Genomic DNA, 20,066 nt, shown 5'->3' on the forward strand with positions numbered 1-20,066 from the left:
CACACAGTCACTCATCTGTGCTATTTCATACAATTTCCTACTAGTAATTTGATTTGAGTACGAACAGCAGGTTTGGTTCTTCATGGCTTACTCCAAGCTCAGAAAGTAACTATGGACTGGTGCTGGTGATGTAAGGGATAAACATTTCTGCTTTGAAACCTGATCAAGCAACGAGTGCAACTGCCAAGACCTGAAACCACTCTTAGATCCATGGCTAGCTTGGTCAACTACTGATTTATACAAATTTATAACATAGTTTTCTCCAACTACTCTTTTTTTTCCTTTTTTTGTTCCAAATTCTCTATTTTATTTTCTTGATTTGTAATCCTAATAAGTCTTTTTTACTGCTGTTACACATTAGGATAAAAATTTAAAAGCTTTTTCATACTCACTCTGAAAGCGCTTTTGTGTCCAGTAAGGCGGCAACTTTTTACTTATGGAACCATTTCTCTTTGTGTACTTGAGCATGTGGATCATTATTCTACCTTGTGTGCATTCTGTTGCATTTCATCAAAGTCTTGGTTCTGACTGTACTTTAACCTCTCCTGAGCTTGGACATTACTTTTCTGCTATCTGTAAATTGTTTTCACATAAGATCTTAGTCCAAGCGGTCGATCTTCCCCTTATGCCCCAGTAGTCCTTTCTCTGGGTTTAAGAGTTCAAGGACAGAAGTTCATATCTTCTCCAACCTTCTAGAGACTGCAGACCACCATATCATATACCTCCCCCACATCCCTGTATGCATTCCAAGAGTTTAAGTTAGTAGAAAGAAATAGGGCTTCATAAAAGTAAATTACTACATGACAAACAAATTGTTAAATCACAAAGAAAATCTGTGTGATGTCCTACAAGGGGAGGAAGTTGTCCTACGGGCCTAACATACATTTTTACCACTTAACTTACAAACAGGCATTTTTAAGCAGCCATTTTCATCCTCCAAATTAATATTTTCTCTCCACTACATGTGCATGAGCACCTCCACATTTCTTGTGGGTCATGGTAGTGTGAGTTTCCCAAAAGCCTGTTCACTGTGAGTAATATCAAACAGGCAAATATACAACACTGTCATCCCTAAAGTCTACTTTGTGTCCCACACAAAATTAAGTGTGTCTGAGTGCAACGCAACATGCATATCAACCTTCTTTGAAAGCAAGCAAATGTAGGAGAACTGCACCCTCAGAAATTCACCTCAGATCTTAACAAATCTTTCCTAATTTTGCTCACAATAGACTTCCTCTCATACAAGACTGTGCTTTAGAAAATGTGAAAAAATGAAGAGGTGAGAATTTAATGGGAACCTTTATCAAAGCTGACAGATGTCTCAACTCTTCAGAGGTGCTGTATGGAAAGAGGTGGTATTAACAGGCTGTGGTGTTCCAGTTGGCATTACCTTCCTTCTATTTATTTGCATACATTTCCTTACAGCACCTCTCCTGATGGCCCTTTCTTTGACACATCAGCCCTGCAGAAGGCAGCACGCAGATATCCTTCTTAATTTGACATCAGCTGTTCAGGTCCTCAAGGAAGCCTAGGCATGGTGCTGGCAAATCTACAGACCTAATACTGGGAACCATGGCTGAGACTCAAGAGCTGCTGCAGCCTGAGGAATTGCTAGGAATCTGCTGAGGTGCTCTGCCCAATTTGTACATTCTTGGACCACCTCAAGGAGAATACAAGTTAGATTAGACTTCTTTCTTTCAAGTTAAAGATAATGTATTTTACCTTCCCATTGCCACAGGCTATGAGAGTGCACCAGATTGGTTTCTGGGGCTCAGCTGATGTCTGTTAATTTGTCAGGCCACAGTAATTCAATCACATACTCAAACCCCTAGCAATAGTCATTGCCATTATGCTAAATGCCTTATGCTAGCAATCAAAACAGTTACAGATATTAATGCACCATCTTAGAAGCTGTGCTCAGTTAAAATAGAAACACTGGAAAATGTGTCAGGGAACCTTTTGCTTTTCCCGTGCCTTGGTGATGGAGGATCCGGTGGGGGATTTGGCTCCAACACCGTATCACATCTCACCACTGACAGCAGCAATCCCTCTTTGCCAAAGCAGGGAGCAGACACAGGCAGGAGGTGACTGCTGGTAGGAGTTGGCGGCAGCAACAGAAAAGACCTGTCTCTGTGGCAGAAATGCTGTGACAGTGCGGATTTCTCTCACAGTGAGTTTTCCAGGTGCAGAATACTCAGGATCTTCTTGCTTAGATAAGGGCACGAGACTGAAGCTCTGACTGATCACTCCCAACTACCACATTGAACTGAAGCCTGCTGTCCATGAGAGAACTCTCCTAATGTGGCTCTCCCCTCTATCTCCAGATGAGTTATAAACCCCCTTTGTATTTATTTTCCTTTTGGAAAACAAAAACAAAACAAACAAACAACACAGTTGTTTTTTTTTTCCTTTCTAATTTAGGAAATGTACTTGTGGTTCACTATAAGATTGTCTTTTTTAATTCCATATTTCTACACTGTATTTAACTACTTACTACTAAACTAAACACTACAGCTGATGTTTAACATTTAAGCAAGTAAAAATGTATCAGGGAATCACAGAATGGCCCGGGTTGGAAGGGACCTCAAGGATCATGAATCTCCAACCCCCCTGCGACATGCAGGGCCACCAACCTCCACACTTAATACTAGACCAGGCTGCTCAGGGATTCCATTATATCCCTATAAGATATAATATTGTTTTGGTTGAAGTACATACCACACTTTGCAGCTCTAGATTTCACCTCGTTATTTCAAAATACACTCCTTAATTGACTGAGATAACGCAAATAATTTTCTTATTGATACAGTACCTCATGTGCAGCCACAAGAGGAATCACGGAATCATAGAAGGAAGGCAGGTCAGGATCTCTCCTACACACTGGAGCGGAGTGATGGTGCCAAAAACAGCATCGTGGGTACTTAGAATAATATTACTGTACGCTAACATTGTAGCCTGTCAGTTTCTTTAACAGAGCGTAAATTTATTCTGCTCTCAATTTATTCTATTCCCATCCCCCTCAAACTGGTAGTGAGGAAATTAAAAGCTTCTGTGAGTGGGATACTGGGGCGGATTCTGCAAAGCAGCCTCTCTAGGTCCAAGTGTAACTTTTGGCCAAAGAGCTTTGGAGCAGGAGGTGGGTACTGCTGAGCCCTCCTGCAAACGTCATGGAGGCGGGCAGGTCTGAGCAGCTGCAAGAGCAATTTACAAAGTCACGGTTATTTTCTTGACACACTGCATAAAAGTGAGATACTGAGCCATAGGTAGATCTATAACCAAAGCAATATTTACTTCAAGCGCTTCAGTTAATTCTTGTGAAAGGATTAGTGCTGTAGACAAGCCATTAGTGGCAACAATGATTATCTACTATATGTCATAAGATGCGATGAAAAACTAAAGTGCAGAATTAAGCTCTTTACTAGCTTAAGGAGATTTCTCGTTTAGGTGTCTATGCAAGGATAAAGGATAGACTCTGCTTCACCTTATAAAACAAACATTAAGGATCAGTAAACCACGGTGCAAGGCACTTACAGGGCTTTGGTGGCTGGTGGAGATATGAAAAATAATCTGCTTTGTGATAGACTTACAGTAAACAAATAACATGAATTATTTGGAGCTGATGAGAAGATGATAAATTTTAGATATCCCTGAATGCTATTAAACATCAGAGTTACTGGATCTTTTGGCAAATTTACTAAAAGGTTACATAGTGCTTTCAATGCAAAATCAGACTCTCTGGTGGATGGTAATGATGTCAACACTTATTTTATTTCCATCTTGCAGACGAAGCTTATAATACGCAGCAGATAAACTGGCCCACTTATTTGCTTTTTGAAAGTTGACAGGGCAGAAGGCAAGTGCTGGCCCCCAGGTCCTCACCCACAGCTCTCAGCTGTGTGCTCTCAGCTGGGTCTATTTTGTTGTGACATCTACTTTGAAAAGGACAGTGTTAGCCAACTCCCATTAAATTTGGACCAAATGATATTCTTAGTAACCTGACTGCTATGCTGGGATGCAGATGGAAAATGAACACGGCAAAGATTTCTCCCAGACTCTTCCCAATGGCAATGGAGGCTTTTTCTGCTTTGAATCTAGTGTACTGGAGCTCCTTGGCCATAGGATATCCCCCACCAAGATACATACATACTTCTAGGAGGAAAATCTAGTCTGGAGTTAAAGCTGCGTGGATCAGAAGAAATCCTCTGTCTAAGCTGGGAGATGGAGACAGGCTTTGGTTCACCCACTGATGGCATGATTGGCTCCAAGTCAACTACGTTACCATTGAAAGAGCAATAGGAACTACATTTTAGAAAATAAAAAAAAAAGGGGTAAATGTAAGAATGGGTTATAAGACTGTATTTCTACATAGGTGGTCAAGTCTTTGTGGATTTTCCTGGTGAATGCCCATAAATCCATGACACCATCGTTACAGGTATGAGCATGAGTTACAGCTTGAGCTATGTGAGCGTTGGTGCAAATGCACTGCATTCTTGCAGTGTATGGACTAAATCAGGCACAATCTCAAGGCTTAAATCTCATTTTTTTACAGTGGAGAATACACTTGGGGATGAACTGAGCATGAATTGAGCTCTTATGCATGCTAAGTTACTTATAACTCCAAAATATGTCACTATGTTTCTGGTAAGATGATAAGTATAAATTTAGTTACTCACATGGTAGCTGCTTTCCTTCAGAAATAAATATACAATCAAGCTTAAATATGGTTGTTGTTTTTTTTTCTCTAACCCAATTAGTTTGCATGTTGAGGCTTGAACAGAATGCTTGATATACATAGCGTGATGGCCACCCTTATCAGATTAATTGATCAGTAAACACATTGCTTTCATTGGGTTTGGCATCTTCCCTCTGCTTATTGAGGAGACCCCATGCACCTGTGTCATCCCCAGACTAATTGCACAAATACTACTGATTTCTCTCTTATTATTCTAAATATTAAGTTTCCATGTTTACATTCAACTACTCTTCAGGGCTTCCACTTTACTGTTGTCTGAAGGTAGGTTAAAATTCAGTGTTCTTCAACAGTAACACTAGTACTGTGAACCTTCATTAGACTTCTTAAACACTTGTCCCAGAATGAACAAATTTCCCTATTAAATCCCCTGTTTTCCAGCAGCCATTAATGGGAATCAGCCAGGCAGCCCAGCTCTCACATCAGCATCCCACATCATCAGTCAGTGATGCACAAAAAGCAAGGCTTTATGTGCCACACAGTTCTTTTTCTGCTAGAAAACCATATGTTCCATGCAATCAGGTTTTAGCCTTCAGACTGGCCATTCAAGAACAGTGTTACTGATGATAAAATTGGTGTCTATCTCATGCTTTTCAACAGGTGAACTATCTAATAAGCAGCAGAATCCCTGTGCTAAAGAGATTACGCTCTGAAGCACTGAATGTAGTAAAATGCTGTGTTAAATTTAGCAGGTGCTCGGCGTGCATTTATTAAGTGATTATTCCCTGTGCTTTTGCTCCCCTCCACCTTACTTTCAAAACCTGAGCTTTCTTTGGCAACGACTCTTCTTACATCTCTGAGCTCCTCTCCACTGAAGAAATTCACTGCTGTTCCACCAAAGGCCCATACATCAGATAATTGGAGTTAAGAGCTATTTTGAAGGCTTAAGTCGCACTTGTCCTGGCTCTCCACTCAGGAAAGAATTTCACTCCCTGTGCATTTTGAAGGCTCTAAAATGTTTCAGACTCACAAATTGTCATTTCGCTCTGATGGCTTCTTATTGTGCATGAGGCTAAGCTCTCGAGCGATGGCATTTTTCTGTTGATTAGAGAGGGAAGGAATCCTAAGGAATTACAATGTTTTCTAAATAATTCTAAATATCAGGAAAATAGGTTACAAAAAGTCACTGAGCCTACTTCAACTCACTTTTTCTTTTAACCATTCATACACACTTAGAAGTACATTAGTCTAATATAGGCCCCTATTAAAAACTGAATTTAACTTTATTCTTTATCCTCCAATTCATATTATATATGTATAAAATATATAGTTCCAGCTACAAAGATGTACTCTGTAGAAAAAGAATTCTGAGATCAAGCTGTCTTTCCGGAGCCTATACATATATATACATTTATACATATATATATGGGAGATATATATATATATCTCCCATGGATTAAACAGCATAGTTTTTATTTGGTATTAATGTATTTGATTCCTCTGAAAGTAACTCAGAGAAACTTTAGTTTCTTTGCTCTTTACTGAGCATAGTGTCCAAACAACCATCTCACATGGGATTTATACATACAAGTCTGCAGATTTACCTATAGCAGTGCACTTGGGTATGGATGCTGATGATAGAGAGGAAAAGAAAAAAAAAAAATCTAACAGGAAAACCGAATCTGATTACAATAACCACATTTTTTTCATGATAATTCAAATGAAGGTATTTTATGTCTGTCCTGCAACACTTCACCTATAAAGTTATAAAAGATTGCTGCATGTTGGCATTCATGCAGTCTATTTGCCGCACCTTCCACTGTTCAAAGCAACTCACTATATTCCAATACTTATTTTTTTCTTTCTTAAACATCCCGAAGAGCAGAATATAAAAATCCTGCATGTACTTCAGCATTGCTACAGGGGTTAAATTGTTAATGCTTTACTTTCACTGTAGTTTTTTATCAAACTTTCTTTTTTCTCTCCCTGGGGATAAACAAATGGACAGCTTTCCTCTCTAGTATTCCTCCTTCCATTACCATCACAGCAGAATGCATCTGAGACTATAATAATTCAGTGATGAAATACAAAATGTCGCAATGCCATCTCTCTTAAAGTGAACTGAGATTTTGTTATGCCATTTTAGGTGCATTAATAGCTCCTAAAGTCCCATGGAGTATCTTAATGTGAATTTAATGAGCTGATAGCATATAAATGACAGTACTGTGAGGGTGAAGGTGACATAACCTTTTTCCTTCTATTTGATGTTTGCCTTTGAAAAAATACAGATCTTCTCAAACGGTACCACATTATTACCAAGTGCCACATCATTCAGCAAAGAGGATACTATTGTTTTATCACTTTAAAGCCTTTTTTTTTTTTTCTCTCCTCATGGCACAAGAAACAAGAACACTTTCTATTTCATCATTAAGGTAGTAAAAATCTGAACACTTTCCTGGGCTGATACCAGTGTTCATGGCCATTTTACGGCATGCACATCCACTGACAACCCATTGCTTTTAGCATTCGCTCCGATGACCACACTGCTAACTTGGCATCAGCACAGTGGTGTTTGAATCACACCTAAGCCATCCGTCGTTATTTCCCGGGTGTCACTTTTGTTTCCTCCTATCGAGGATAATGCTAAGAGGTCTGCTCATCATTGCTGACTCCCCAGCTCTGCGTGTCATTGCCATTTATAATGAGTTGCCTCCCCTCGCAGCCCGCTCTGCTCAATGGTGTCACACCCCATTGTGCGCCCAAATCTCAATCACCTTCCATGCAGTAATGAGCTGTGATCCCATCAGCACTGCCTTGGAACATCACTGACACCATCTCACCCAGGGAAGGGAGGTACCAATGGTAAAGATAAATATATTGGTAATCAGATAGCAGCAGATGTATAGAGAACATAAGCGGCAGATTAAGGAGGTAACCAAATGTATTAGGTTATTAAAGTTTGCTAGAGTGTAGCAATGTGGCTTTTATACTGCAGTTGTCCTGCTTAAAAGCTTTAATTCAAGCTTAAGAAAGAACATCTCCACATTTCTTTGCCTTCCCTTAAACACTTAGGGACATGGCAGCCAATGAGCTGATCGCTTCCTTGCTAAATACTCGTAGATATTTTGCAACTAAACAACGCATAGACCCCAGAAATTGTCTATTGTTTTAGAAGTTTTTCATCTTTTAATTTAGGTCAATCGAGGTGGGCTTTTTAATTTGTTTGTTTTGCTTTAAAACATGTGTAGGAACAGATGATGAGTTAGATTTGAAGGCAGCGCATTTTCAGTCTTTTTATAGTCCCAACGCTTCTACATGCAGTACGCAAGAAGAAATTAATTAAATTTATTTCTTTCTCCAGCAGAAACGATAACATTTGCTCTCCTGAGGAAGACGTACCTTGGGCTGCATTTGACAAAGGAAAAGCAAATAAATAAATAAATAAATAAATAAATAAATAAATAAGCAGCTTACGTGTTTCAAAAAGTTGGAATTTTGGCAATCTATGAAATTTGTTTAGAAAAACCTTTTCGTTGCCAGGTGACAAGGCAAAACATATCACATATGCTTAACAACCAGCTTGTACATATTTTGTCTTTCCAAGGTTTCTAGGGCTGGTCAGGCACAATGATGCATTACAGCTGAAGGAGCTTCCAGCAGGGACAAATGTTTGTCTCTTTCCAAAAGAATTTTCCTAATCCTTAAGATAAACAACTCAATATTTCTCATTGTTTAATGATTGAGTAAGGATTAATTCCGTTCAAAATTAATCGTATTACAAGTCATAACGTATATCGATGTGCTTGCTGAGAATGGATACTACTGGCTTTCTGGCACACCATGTATGTTAGCGTTTCATGGTATAGCACAAGCTAAGACATACAAATTTCTTATAATAGTTGGATATCTTATCACTGCTCTAGTGTCATTGGACAAACAGCCAAAAACATATGCATGACTAAGGATAAATTATAATAATGTGTTAAAACTTGCATTCTCATAGCTACAAATGCTACAGTTACCATAGTCTGAGCATCTTAGGATCTCTGATGTTTGCATGTTTGCAACGTTTAATTTCACTGCTGAGCTTTTTCACTTCAGAAGAACTGAATAATTAGGGTATAGAGGAAGTCAGAGACAAAGGAAAAAACACCACAAGTCACCCCATACTCAGATTCCCCTGAAATCAGCCATCATCACCAGAGGTCCATCCTTCCCTTTCAAAATGCAGCCCATGCTTGAGAACATTTACATGTATCCCATGGCCTGTGGCTGGAGTTAATGGACTTCACACATGTGAAATTAATTGTGGGTATTATTCTGAAACAATTACCTTTTCTTGGAATCACAGTGAACAGCTATGCTAATAAATCATGGTGCTGCTCACATTTTAGTGATTGTTAGTAATCAAATGCATCTGTATACTCAGCCTGTTTGCTCACTTAAAGTCAAAATATTACAAGGCAGAGCAGTGAGGTGTCCAAGCTCCCATGTGCCAAATGCACACCATGGACACACAGGGCTGGTCTGCTCCCTTGTAGCTGCAGTTGTAAACTGTTTGTGCCATAATGCAACCTTTGAAACCACATTCTCAGAAAGAAACTCATGCTCATGTATACATACTCTAAGAATTTTCAATTTTTTTTTTTTTCTCTTTTTTTTTCCCCCTCCTTTCTAGTTTATGATGTCCCTCAGAACAACATTCAGCAGACAACTGAGATTAAAATATCCCTCTTTATCCTAAGTACTGTGGAACACACAGCATTAGATTACAAACTATAGGTGTGGTTTTATCTTGGATGTACTTTAAGAAAACACATAATGAAGTTAGCATAACACCAATTATGTGCTGAAGGCTACGTATTCCTTGAGAATCTTTCACAGAATCAGAGTAGATCTTCCAGGATCCCCAAGCACAGCCCCAACCCACCCCATCATGCCAACTGACCGTGTCCCTCTGTACCACATTTCCACGGTTCATGAGCAATCTCTTGGGATGATGACTCCCCTTCCTTCCCAGACAGTCTGCAGACAGGTTGGGTTTGGTACCAGAAAGTTTTCTTCTCTCCACACCAACCTCTATGCATGCTCATTTCCTATCTTCCCTAGTGGCAGCTGCAAGGCAGACCTCAGCAAGGAACCAGGTGTGCTGGGGATGAGCACATGCATCTCTCCTCCAGCCTGCTGTGCCTGCTCCCACCCATCCTGGAGAAAAATCAACAAAGACATCCACAAAAAACTCAACCCTAAAAAAAACTTTTTTCTTCTCTCAATTGGAGAACATAACTTCTTGAATTAGATCTCTAGTAGGAACACTTGTGCTTGCAAATTCCAGTTTGCTCTCCCTGCCGGTAAGCCATGCGTGCCAGCAAGCCAATTTCCTAGAATCCTCATCAAAAGACAACAACAAAGGGCTATAATGATAGTCAAATCAAATTTATTTAAAAAGGGAAAAAAATGACCGTACAAAAAGGCTTTCTGCATTACTGTCCAGATGCAGCATGCCTCTACCTGCAGCCATTAGTATTCACTGGCCCCTATCGCCCTAAAAAATTCATTTCTCTTGACCTCCTTTGCTTTTTTACTGTAGATTATACTTAGTTGCAATATTGCAATACAAGGCGTCCATTTATACAGTGTAAGCTTACACTGTGAGAGGTGATCCCAGATGAGGTACTGCCTCAAACAGAAAATGAAAAATATTCCATGCATTTTAAGCATGAAGCAAAGATCCTAAGTTACACAAATGCGTAATGCATTTCTTCTATTCTCTGGCAGAAAAGAGAAACAAAACTGGCAGCTATAGCAATTGTATAATGGTAATTATTAAGAGAAATAATTATACAAAAACCTGTTCGAATTACATACAGGATGGAATGACTCAAGACGAGAAGAATTTAAAGTGATAGCTAACACTTCAGCAGACCTCACTGTATGACAGAAGACAGCAAAAACCAGACATATATTTGCTGAAATCATTCCAGCCTCTGAAGTCTCAAAAATTAGCTTAAATGCAACCATTCTCACTCGGTGTTGGGGTCCTGATGCACTGCAAAGGATTTCAAGGCAGGGAGTCCCCAGTCTTTTTGCACATTAACTACACAGGTTGGCTTTCTGGGCAGGCTGCTCCAAGGCACACTAGGCTATCTGCAGCATCAGGACACAAGAACTATATAGCAGAAAGGAGAAGACCTTTGCCCAATCTAATTATAAACAAACTGTAATAATGCAGTTTTGTAATGTAATAATTTATGTTCAGTCATTACCAGCCCACTTTCAGCTGTAAGTGGATTTAGAAAATTACATTACTGCGTTAGAGGTGAGAAATGAAGTAAGATGTTGCAATGGAGCCAGGTAGCTCTGCAGAACTGAGTTTTGGTCTGAATTGGTCACCAATGCTGGTAAGATAATTTTTGTCTGTCCACAGAACTGGTACTTCTCATTCAAGAGGTTTTCATTTCCAGTTCTGGTCACTGCAACAGCCCTCATCCTGTCATCCTGGCATTTTGATGCAATGGGTAAAATGTGCCGTTATTGAAATTATCATCCTTAAAGTCAAGGAAGACTCACATCTGAAGTCTTGTAGAAAAAAAAGAAAAAAAGATTCTACCATTCATTGAGGCTCTACTATTGGATACCCATTTGCATCTGTATTAATTTTGCACCAAACTCAGGAAAAATGCCAACTTGACCAATATGAAGTGAGGTCACTGTTTTTTTAATAACTCATGCTATAGTTACATCAGTATTTTGAATAACTTGCATCAACATGCTTTATGGTGAGTGTACTACTTGAAAAGTTTATCTCTAGTTAATATTTTGATTTTCACCTTACAGTCATCAAATACAAAATCTGCCATGTGTTTCTCTTTCCTTACCAGGTAGACAGAATGGAAACTGTGCTCAAGGGCTCAGGACTGAAGATTAATTCATCAGTTCTGATTCAACAAATGCTCTTTTTTGTCAGATGTTGCTGCTTGTCTTTGACCTCCTCTTCAAGGACAATTTCACTGTATGATCTGAATGTGAACATGGTAGCAGATCTAACAATTGTGAATACTGTACAAAACTTAACTCCTTGAAAGCTTGATAGCAGGTGAAAATGTAGTAAGGAAGCTGGAAAGGCTTCAGGATGCTAATAAAAAAAAAATAATCAAAAATCATCAAAATACAGAAAAATAGCGTCATGCTGACAAGCAAAGTAAGTGCAACTTAACTTACAAAACCAACAAAGTTGCTTTTTCTGAAAAGGAAAAAATCATTTAAAAACATATTTTAAAAGGGTCACAAATATTTGCAGTCTCAAAGCCTAGCAGCAGCTTCTCTCCACAACACAGGCTGATGATAACATCCCTAATTTAGGGATGAAGACCTGAAACACAGAATGTAGTTGATATGCTCAAAGCTGCATAGGGAGCACCATGGCCTTGAGGTGAGTATGCATGCAGGACACCCACAGCATCAGCATAACAAGTATAATTCTCAAATACAATTCCCAAAAATATTTCTCTATTTCCCTGTTTCCTTTATTACTAGTTGCATCATGGTAGTAACTCTAAGACCACAAACAACATCATAATCTTATTGTAATATAAGAAAAAATTCAACTAAAAAAAGAAGTATAAATCTTGAGAAAGAAAAGATAAGCAAAAAACTACCTAAAATTAAAAGGTATGTGGTTGACATGAAGGCAGTCACACCAGAATGTATCATCAGAGACGGATGGAAAAGAAACTGCTGTACCCCAACCATTAGCTCATTCTGGACCCTCCACAGCCATCAGATGTCAGAAGGGGAATGAGGGCAGTGGAGAACCTTGTTAGCAGTCACATGAATGGGATAAACACAGGATCAAAACTACTGGATGCTACAACAGCTTCAGGGGAGAAGAAACAGCAGCAACATCCACAAAGCTCAGGGGAAGGAATCTTGGTTTTTCCCCCCTTTGGCTTTCTGCTAAGTAATGTGGCAAGCTGGAACTGATGCTGCACATCTGAGGAAGTTAAAAAGAGGGAACCAAACTGAGTTCAATAAAAGACCAAATATTGTAAAAGCAGTTTGGGAGTTATTAATTTGTATTTTGTACAACATACTGTGGACACATATTTTCCTTTTTGTGTGCAATTTTTATTGACAACTACATTACAAAAGCTGCCACGATTCAGCTTGACATGCAGCTTTTGCACAGTGGGAAGATGTGGCAAATGGTTTGCTTTTTTGCCTTGCAGGAAATCGCTGAGGTTTTCAGGATCAGATGAGAAAGCAACTATTTTCACTTCACTTCTATTGAAAAAGGTGAGTGATATTTTTGGGAAGAGGAAGCTCTCATTCCAAGAAGTCATTACTTTATGCATCCTGAGTCCACTTTTGCAGCCAAGAACACTTACACCATATGTTACAAGGTCATCAACTAAGCTGCTAGCAATGTTACTATTCTTATCTCCTTTGTTAGGGTTTAAAACTTCTGCAAAGCATGATCTACTTTGAAGGCACAGTATAAAAGTTTAACAGCACTGGTAATTAGTTCCAACAGTGGCATTTTCTGTGAAGCCCACAAGGGCCAGAGTTAGGGTCCATAAATTCTATTTCACTTGGGTCAACCATCCATCAGGTGATAACTACCACTCCCTGCTACCCACCTGGGCTGGCTGCAATGCAAAGCTGCAATTACCACTGAATGTATCCTTACAGCATGACACAATAGACATGTTTGTTTGGATGTTTGGCAGCAGGCTTCGTCTTACCATCAGGGCATGGACTTTGCATGAGTGCTGTTAAACGTATTTTATCATCATATTGGGAAATGTGTATCAAGGTAGGTTGCTGGGATAAACTTTGTAAAAAAAAAAAAAATAAATGACAGTAGCACAGCAGTGAGTGGGATTTACAACTCAGGCTTCCCAGCACCTTTACAGCACAAAAACTGTTTATTAGCACAAGTTTTTCCTTTGTATGTTGTGTTTACTTGTTCCCAGCAGGGTCTGCTGATGTTAATGGACTCACAGCAGTACATTCTACTTCTGTTATTACAGGTCTAATTCAGTCATTAACATTTCATTAATGGACTGGCCTCCTAGCTGTTTGCATGGCTGTCTAGATATTGATGAGCTTTCTAGTACAGAAAACTTGTATTTAAGGCAGACTCCTAAAGGTTTATTAAATTAGGAGTGAATCTTCATAGCACTCTGTCATTCATTTTGAAGATAAAAGCCAAATCTTCGAACAAATTTACATTGCAAAAGTTGTCAGTACCCGAATAAAAAAATAAATTGCATGCAAAAATGCTCAGAAGAGGGGGAAAAAAAGCACAGACTCCACATGCTCCATTACCTGGATGCATGAGTCTCCAGCTCCTGCCTTAAAACTGATGTGGCTCAGCACTGCCAAGTGTGCTGTGCTCTACCTTGGAAGGAATTGCACTTCAGTGGGATACAAATTCATCCCTTTTTCCACATCACAAGTGTATTCTGCTGCTCCACTAGTTCACATTTTCAGAGTTTTTGAATTGGAGTTTTTAATCCTGTCCACAAACTTCTCTGTTGGGAACAGCCTTACTGGTGCCAAACTGAACTAGCCAAACTGAGAGGCTGCTCAGAATAGCAGGGCAGTAGTTTGGGGACCTCTGACATTATCCTCGAAGAGGAAGACAACATAATTTTTAGAGTTCAGTAATTTTCTAGCATTATCAACAGTGCAGTGGAATCTAGTTATAAAACAATCAAGGTAATATCTGTACCCCAGAGGAAGGTAAGTGTCCTTATGAAATTGCTCGATGCAGTTACGAGGTGCTTCCTTTGACCACATCTCAGCTTTTTCTCCATTAAAAGGAACGTGCATTTTGAGGCATTTTGAGAAGTGGAATATACAGTATCGTATCATATGAGTGTCTAATGCAAGTACTTTGTGAAAATTACTAATTTGATATCATAATTATGCTTGCAATATAAAATTATTAAGCACTGTCTTATTGCACAGTAAATGGAACTTATATTGATGTAATAAAAGGTATTTCAATTCTATTACAATAACTTTAACATATTCTTTAATGGTATCCACAGTTAACAAAAATGCGCTAGAGCCAGAAAAAGCCCAGTTGATGAGTGCTGTAGACTACAATATTAGGTCATAATACATAAAATTTGTGAACTTTCTTATGCACTACTTTACATTTATGAACACCTGCAACTTTTTTTGTGGTTTTTGATAGAGAATGAGATGTTAAAAAGTAGAAGTAGGATTAGAGGCTAGCCAATCAAGTCCCTGGAGAAAGTCCTCTTAATAAATATGGCATTATACATGCCTTTGACTTCTGCTTTATAAATGAGGCTGTAAATATTATTGATCCTAAATTCATATTTTTTTAAAGAATCTTACTAACTCAGTCAGTCAAGACTGCACCAGGATGACAAGAAAATAGATCTCTTATTACAAAATCTGAAGCTTATTATCTTGATAAATGTACCTAGGTTTGAGAAATCAGGGTGGGGTTGGGAGGGATATCAAGAGAAAGGAGGGATGCAGTGTTTTCATATAAATATGTTCAAGTGTTTTTCTTCCCTGTAGAACCTTCACAGCCCAGTATGTATGAACTACTTACTTAACAGTGGGGAGGGAAAAAAAATTGAAAAAGGACACCAAATTCTAAACATATTCATCTAGGTTTCTTTTGTCTGTCAGGGTAAATAAAATGAGGAAACTAAACACAACAACAGGGAGAAAAAGAAAGCAGTCAGCTAAAATGTCATGACTTGCTTCTCTGCAGGTGTCAACTTGACTTCACTGAAATGGCATACAACTTTGATTTTCTCATCAGGAAAAAAATGTTTATTCCCTTTGCCAGACCTAGCAGATAAGAAACTACTGTGTGTAGCACTGCATATTTTGATACTGGGGATATCTGCACACAGCTATTCTTGAGACACATGCTAAAAATATTTGGTGTGCTTTGTGTCGAATTGTTGTCATGAATTATTAAAATGAGCTGTTATGTTTTCATTAAACTGGCGGTCTTAATAATTTAAATGCTGGTCTTTAAAACACTTACTGTATATTGATGATCTTCACAGGAAGAAAGAGAGCCTCCCAATTATTTTACATCTTGAATTTATTTATTTACCTGTCATGTGCCGTTATGCATTACTATACGCCCATATTATTTTATCACGACACACACTACATTGCTCTACATTTGATCTGTCACTGAGAATTCAGCAGGCTTTTACTCCTGCAGCCAGTATTTCCAGTTACAGGAACCTTTCAGAGGGTTCAAGAATACCTCAAGGTTTAAGGTTCTATTTACTTTAAGATATAAGGTAATAATCTTCAGAGTTGTTAGATAAATGCATGGCAGTTAATAGTGAACCAGTGGTCCATTCTGATGGCAACCTTCTTGCAGCTGAACAACACCTGATACTCAATGAAAACCAAAGAAAGATGTGAAAGTGTTCACAAGTTGCAGCCTGACTTCAACACAACACTCAAATTTCTTCTCAACCACTTAGAACTAAAAATGTATTTACTGTGGTGACAATGGCTGAAAATGAAATTTTGCAAGGCTTGTCAAATCATGGAGCTTTGGTAATCATCTAGATTTCAATTACACTGTGTTAGGTCTTATACAGGACCACTTTACTGCCTTCAGGCACATGCCTCCACAACATGTATTTGCGATGGTCGACAACATTGGAAGCAATTGTTCTACCATGGATTTGTGTTCAACATCTGTACCTCCCATGATCACCTGAAGACCTGAAAGTGGCTACATGTTAAATACATACATGAATAAATGAACATTCAACTGAACTGCAATTTAAACTTCTTTTTTTTTTTTTTAAGAGGACGAGTCTCATTTGTCAAACTCTTGTCTTTTTCTTTATTCTCTGAAGAACAGCTCACGCTCCTGTGCGAATAAAGCAACATCAAAGCTATCAGGTAATACCCACCATCTCCTATCTTAGCTACAATACTGACAATGGCCACCACAGGGCTTTAATGACCATTCTAAGTGTATTTCAGTATGAAAAACAAAAGCTCACATAACATCATCCTCACTCAAAATAGTTGCAGCTGAACCTGAGATAGTATTGATTTAGACTTTCCCCTTTTTTGGTTTCACCTCTAGATGAAACCCAAAGTTACTTGCGTGAGAACTAATCTTTTTCTAACCAATTAATCTTCACTCTGTTAACCATTTCTGAAACAATGATCATCAGCAATTAGCTTACAAGAAGTATAAGAAGATATTCAGATGTAAGGCAGCCAAATGTCATTGAAAAAATACCAAATTTTACCATTAAAAGTTCAAAGAACAATTCAACTTCATAAGCGTTTTTCTTTTGCTGAATTAAAACTTTCATAAACAAATTTAGTAATATATGTTTTTAAGAAATAAATTTTCTGACAAGCAAGACAGCTTGCGAATTCCAGAATAAGAGGAATACCAAAAAGCTTAAATATATAAGAATAATATATTGGGTTTAATGAGAAAACTATAAATAATACTCTCATTTGCATTTGTAGATTGTAGATTAATTTCTGTGGACCTCACTTGATTACACCACAAAGCAACAAAATAAGAACTGTTTCAAAATACCTCCCCACAAGGGCAAACAAACTCACAAGACTCACAGGTTTCCTATAGATGAGCTAGAGATGACAAACTTCTCAAGTTTTAGGAATCTATGTTCATGAGACACGATGATATGTTACCTAAGCAACAGCAACACTCATTTTACACAGCACAACCATAGCAAGATTTCAAAATATTAACTTCAAACATCACACAAAGCATAAATAATCTTCATTCTTACAAAGTTTAAAGATGCATCATATTTCTTTCCCACATATGTCCTGCTAGCCTCATAAAACATACCGTGTTTCATTATAAGATTATAGGCTTGAGCATATATATCACAAAATGTTAACTACTGCAAAAAGTAAGAAAATAGATTTTGACATTGGAGAATTATTTTTCTACTCTCCTGTGCTTTTGGATCAAAAGGCAATGATACTTGGCTGGTTAATCTGGCCTGATTCCAGGACTGCATACCATGGTGAGAGATGCCAAGAACACTGATGCCACATGAAACAGAAGTTATCTTCTAAAAATTCATAATGATTGCAGGGCAATTTGTATTTTAACTGATATATAGCACAATCTCATTTAGTCTCCTTGTCTGGTCAAGAGCAATTTTCATTTGGGCAACTGAATTCTGTTGTTATTAATAAGATGTATGAGACGCTGTGATCACTTCACAGTGTAGCATTTGACATCTCTCCCATACCACATCCACTGAAACACATAGTTTTCAGCTCATACTGCCCTATGGGGGTCACTGAGTAGTGGTGAACTATCATGAAATGTGGTTTCTCTCCTGCAGACAAACTATTAAGTGCTGGAATACAAATGTATATGAAAAAGACCATCCTTTTTGTCCAGTTTGCTTATCACTAATTAAAACCACCTATGTAAGTAAATCCTGTAATCTTTCTGTCCTTCATTATGAAGTAGCTGTGCACTGCTTCCCTTTTAGTTAATTCACAATACAGACTGCTATTGTTTGGTTTATTATCTTCCTAAAAGGATAGATGATTTCAGATGCACTAGATATATAAAACAGTGGAAAAGTAGTAACGAAAGCAAATTTGTACAGAATATCATTACATTTTATGTTTGTGAGTCTATTTCTATTTATGAGACAGAGAAAACTCAATTTATCATTCTTGTTCTAAGATAAAATTCCTCCCTACTTCTGTGAATACCCAGAGTCACAGCTTCTGTGGTAATTGAGGATCCCTACTGATGAGTTGCCAAACTTTCTAATTTAAGTATCAGTAACTGGTTTGTAAATATAATTAAAATTTCTTTTTTATGTTTTCATTTGAAAATTTTGTTCTTATTTATTCAATTAGCAATATAAATTTAAAGTCCATACACGCATTTCTTGGTAATTATTAAAAGTCAGATAATTACACTCTACAATGAATTTCCAGTACTTTATGAGTTCTACAGTTTATTTTACATCAGAAATGTTCTTTCAAAACAAGCAGGATGCTGAAATTGCTGTCAGTTATCATATGGGCATAGATTCCACTCTCTGAAGTTGTTACTGGCTTATTTTTAAGTTCAACAGTTACTGCACTTCTAAGGAAAGTGGCAGAGGAATCAGTGATGTGAAAAGTAATGTTTCACCAAATTAATCGTTCATGGTATTGAAACAAAATTTTATGCTAATTCCCTGTGAGTACAAAGTCCAGCAAAATAAACATTTTCTTTAAATCACAGAACTGAAAACATTCAAAATCCAACCAAAACTCTTAAAAATAACATAAATAAGCTGTATCTCACCTGCAGTGTCAGTACAACTGCCCATAAGCCTGCTAATCAAAGTGTTGGTAAACAAAAACCTTTACAATCTTCTCATAACATGGAAACATTTAAACATGTTTATGTGTCATTAAACATGACACATAAATGGTATCTCATAAGAGAAAATTTTGAATTCTATATAAAATACAGCATACCTTGATGATAATGGGCTTAATAAGCCCAGCTCCAGGCCTGGCCACTGGTGGGTTTGACTGATGACTGGATAGGGTACAGCTATCAAATCAGATGGAGCTGAGCTACTTGGGGCCTGTCTCCTTGCTGAACAGCAGGTGATTCCTGCATGATAGAACAGCGTGAGTTTAAACAAAATTAAATCATAAAGAACTTGTTTTGCAAGCGGTACATGTGTAGATAGCACCTATGAAACTGGTTTTTATGACAAACTCTACGTATGAAATAAGTGGGTACTTTCATTATGCTGCAAGTGCTACAGGTTCTCATTTTCCATAGCACCACTATGGCTCAGAACTTCCAGCTCTTACACCCAGTGCAGCGTTTTCATCTGCGCAAGCTACTTTGCACTAGCAGAAATATCCTGGCATGTATCGCTCTGTAATGCACTGGGTTGGTGTAACATATAGAAAAGATGCAAGGTTGCAGAAGAGTGGACTCGTTAGGAAAATGTATACAGCAACATACAGGAATTGTCTGCATCTATTACCATAAAAATACTTGAACTAAGGAAAAAAAAAAAAAAAAGAATCAGAGGAAAATTAAAGAGAGGTATTATCATTTAATGGATAATTGTATACAACTTTCTTCAGACTATAAAATAAAAGAAAGCAGCTAAAATGGAAGGGAATTACTGGTTGTTTTAGTCTGTGTTGAAGTCATTATAGCACTGTTTTCCCTAAGGAAACTGTGGAAACCTCGACACTTGGAGGGGTGGTAAAATGAGGTTCAGGAAAGTACTGGAAATATAAAATATGAATCAGGAGATGCCAGAACAGATAACCTCCCAGCCTGCATCACCATGTTTTGCAGTCA

General features: G+C 38.0%; 1 long non-coding RNA gene across 1 annotated transcript in view; it reads right to left on the reverse strand.

The window, feature by feature from the left end:
- LOC146544024 (uncharacterized) overlaps nucleotides 1-19,349 on the reverse strand; it is a 249,925-nt gene extending 230,576 nt beyond the window's left edge. The window contains exon 1 of the long non-coding RNA XR_014884341.1: nucleotides 19,214-19,349. This is a non-coding gene — a long non-coding RNA (uncharacterized LOC146544024). The remainder of the gene's footprint in view (nucleotides 1-19,213) is intronic.
- Nucleotides 19,350-20,066: the final 717 nt, after the last annotated feature.

This window comes from Meleagris gallopavo, chromosome 7 (genome assembly GCF_905368555.1).
Source record: "Meleagris gallopavo chromosome 7, MGAL_WU_HG_1.1, whole genome shotgun sequence".
Taxonomy (NCBI): Eukaryota; Metazoa; Chordata; class Aves; order Galliformes; family Phasianidae; genus Meleagris; species Meleagris gallopavo.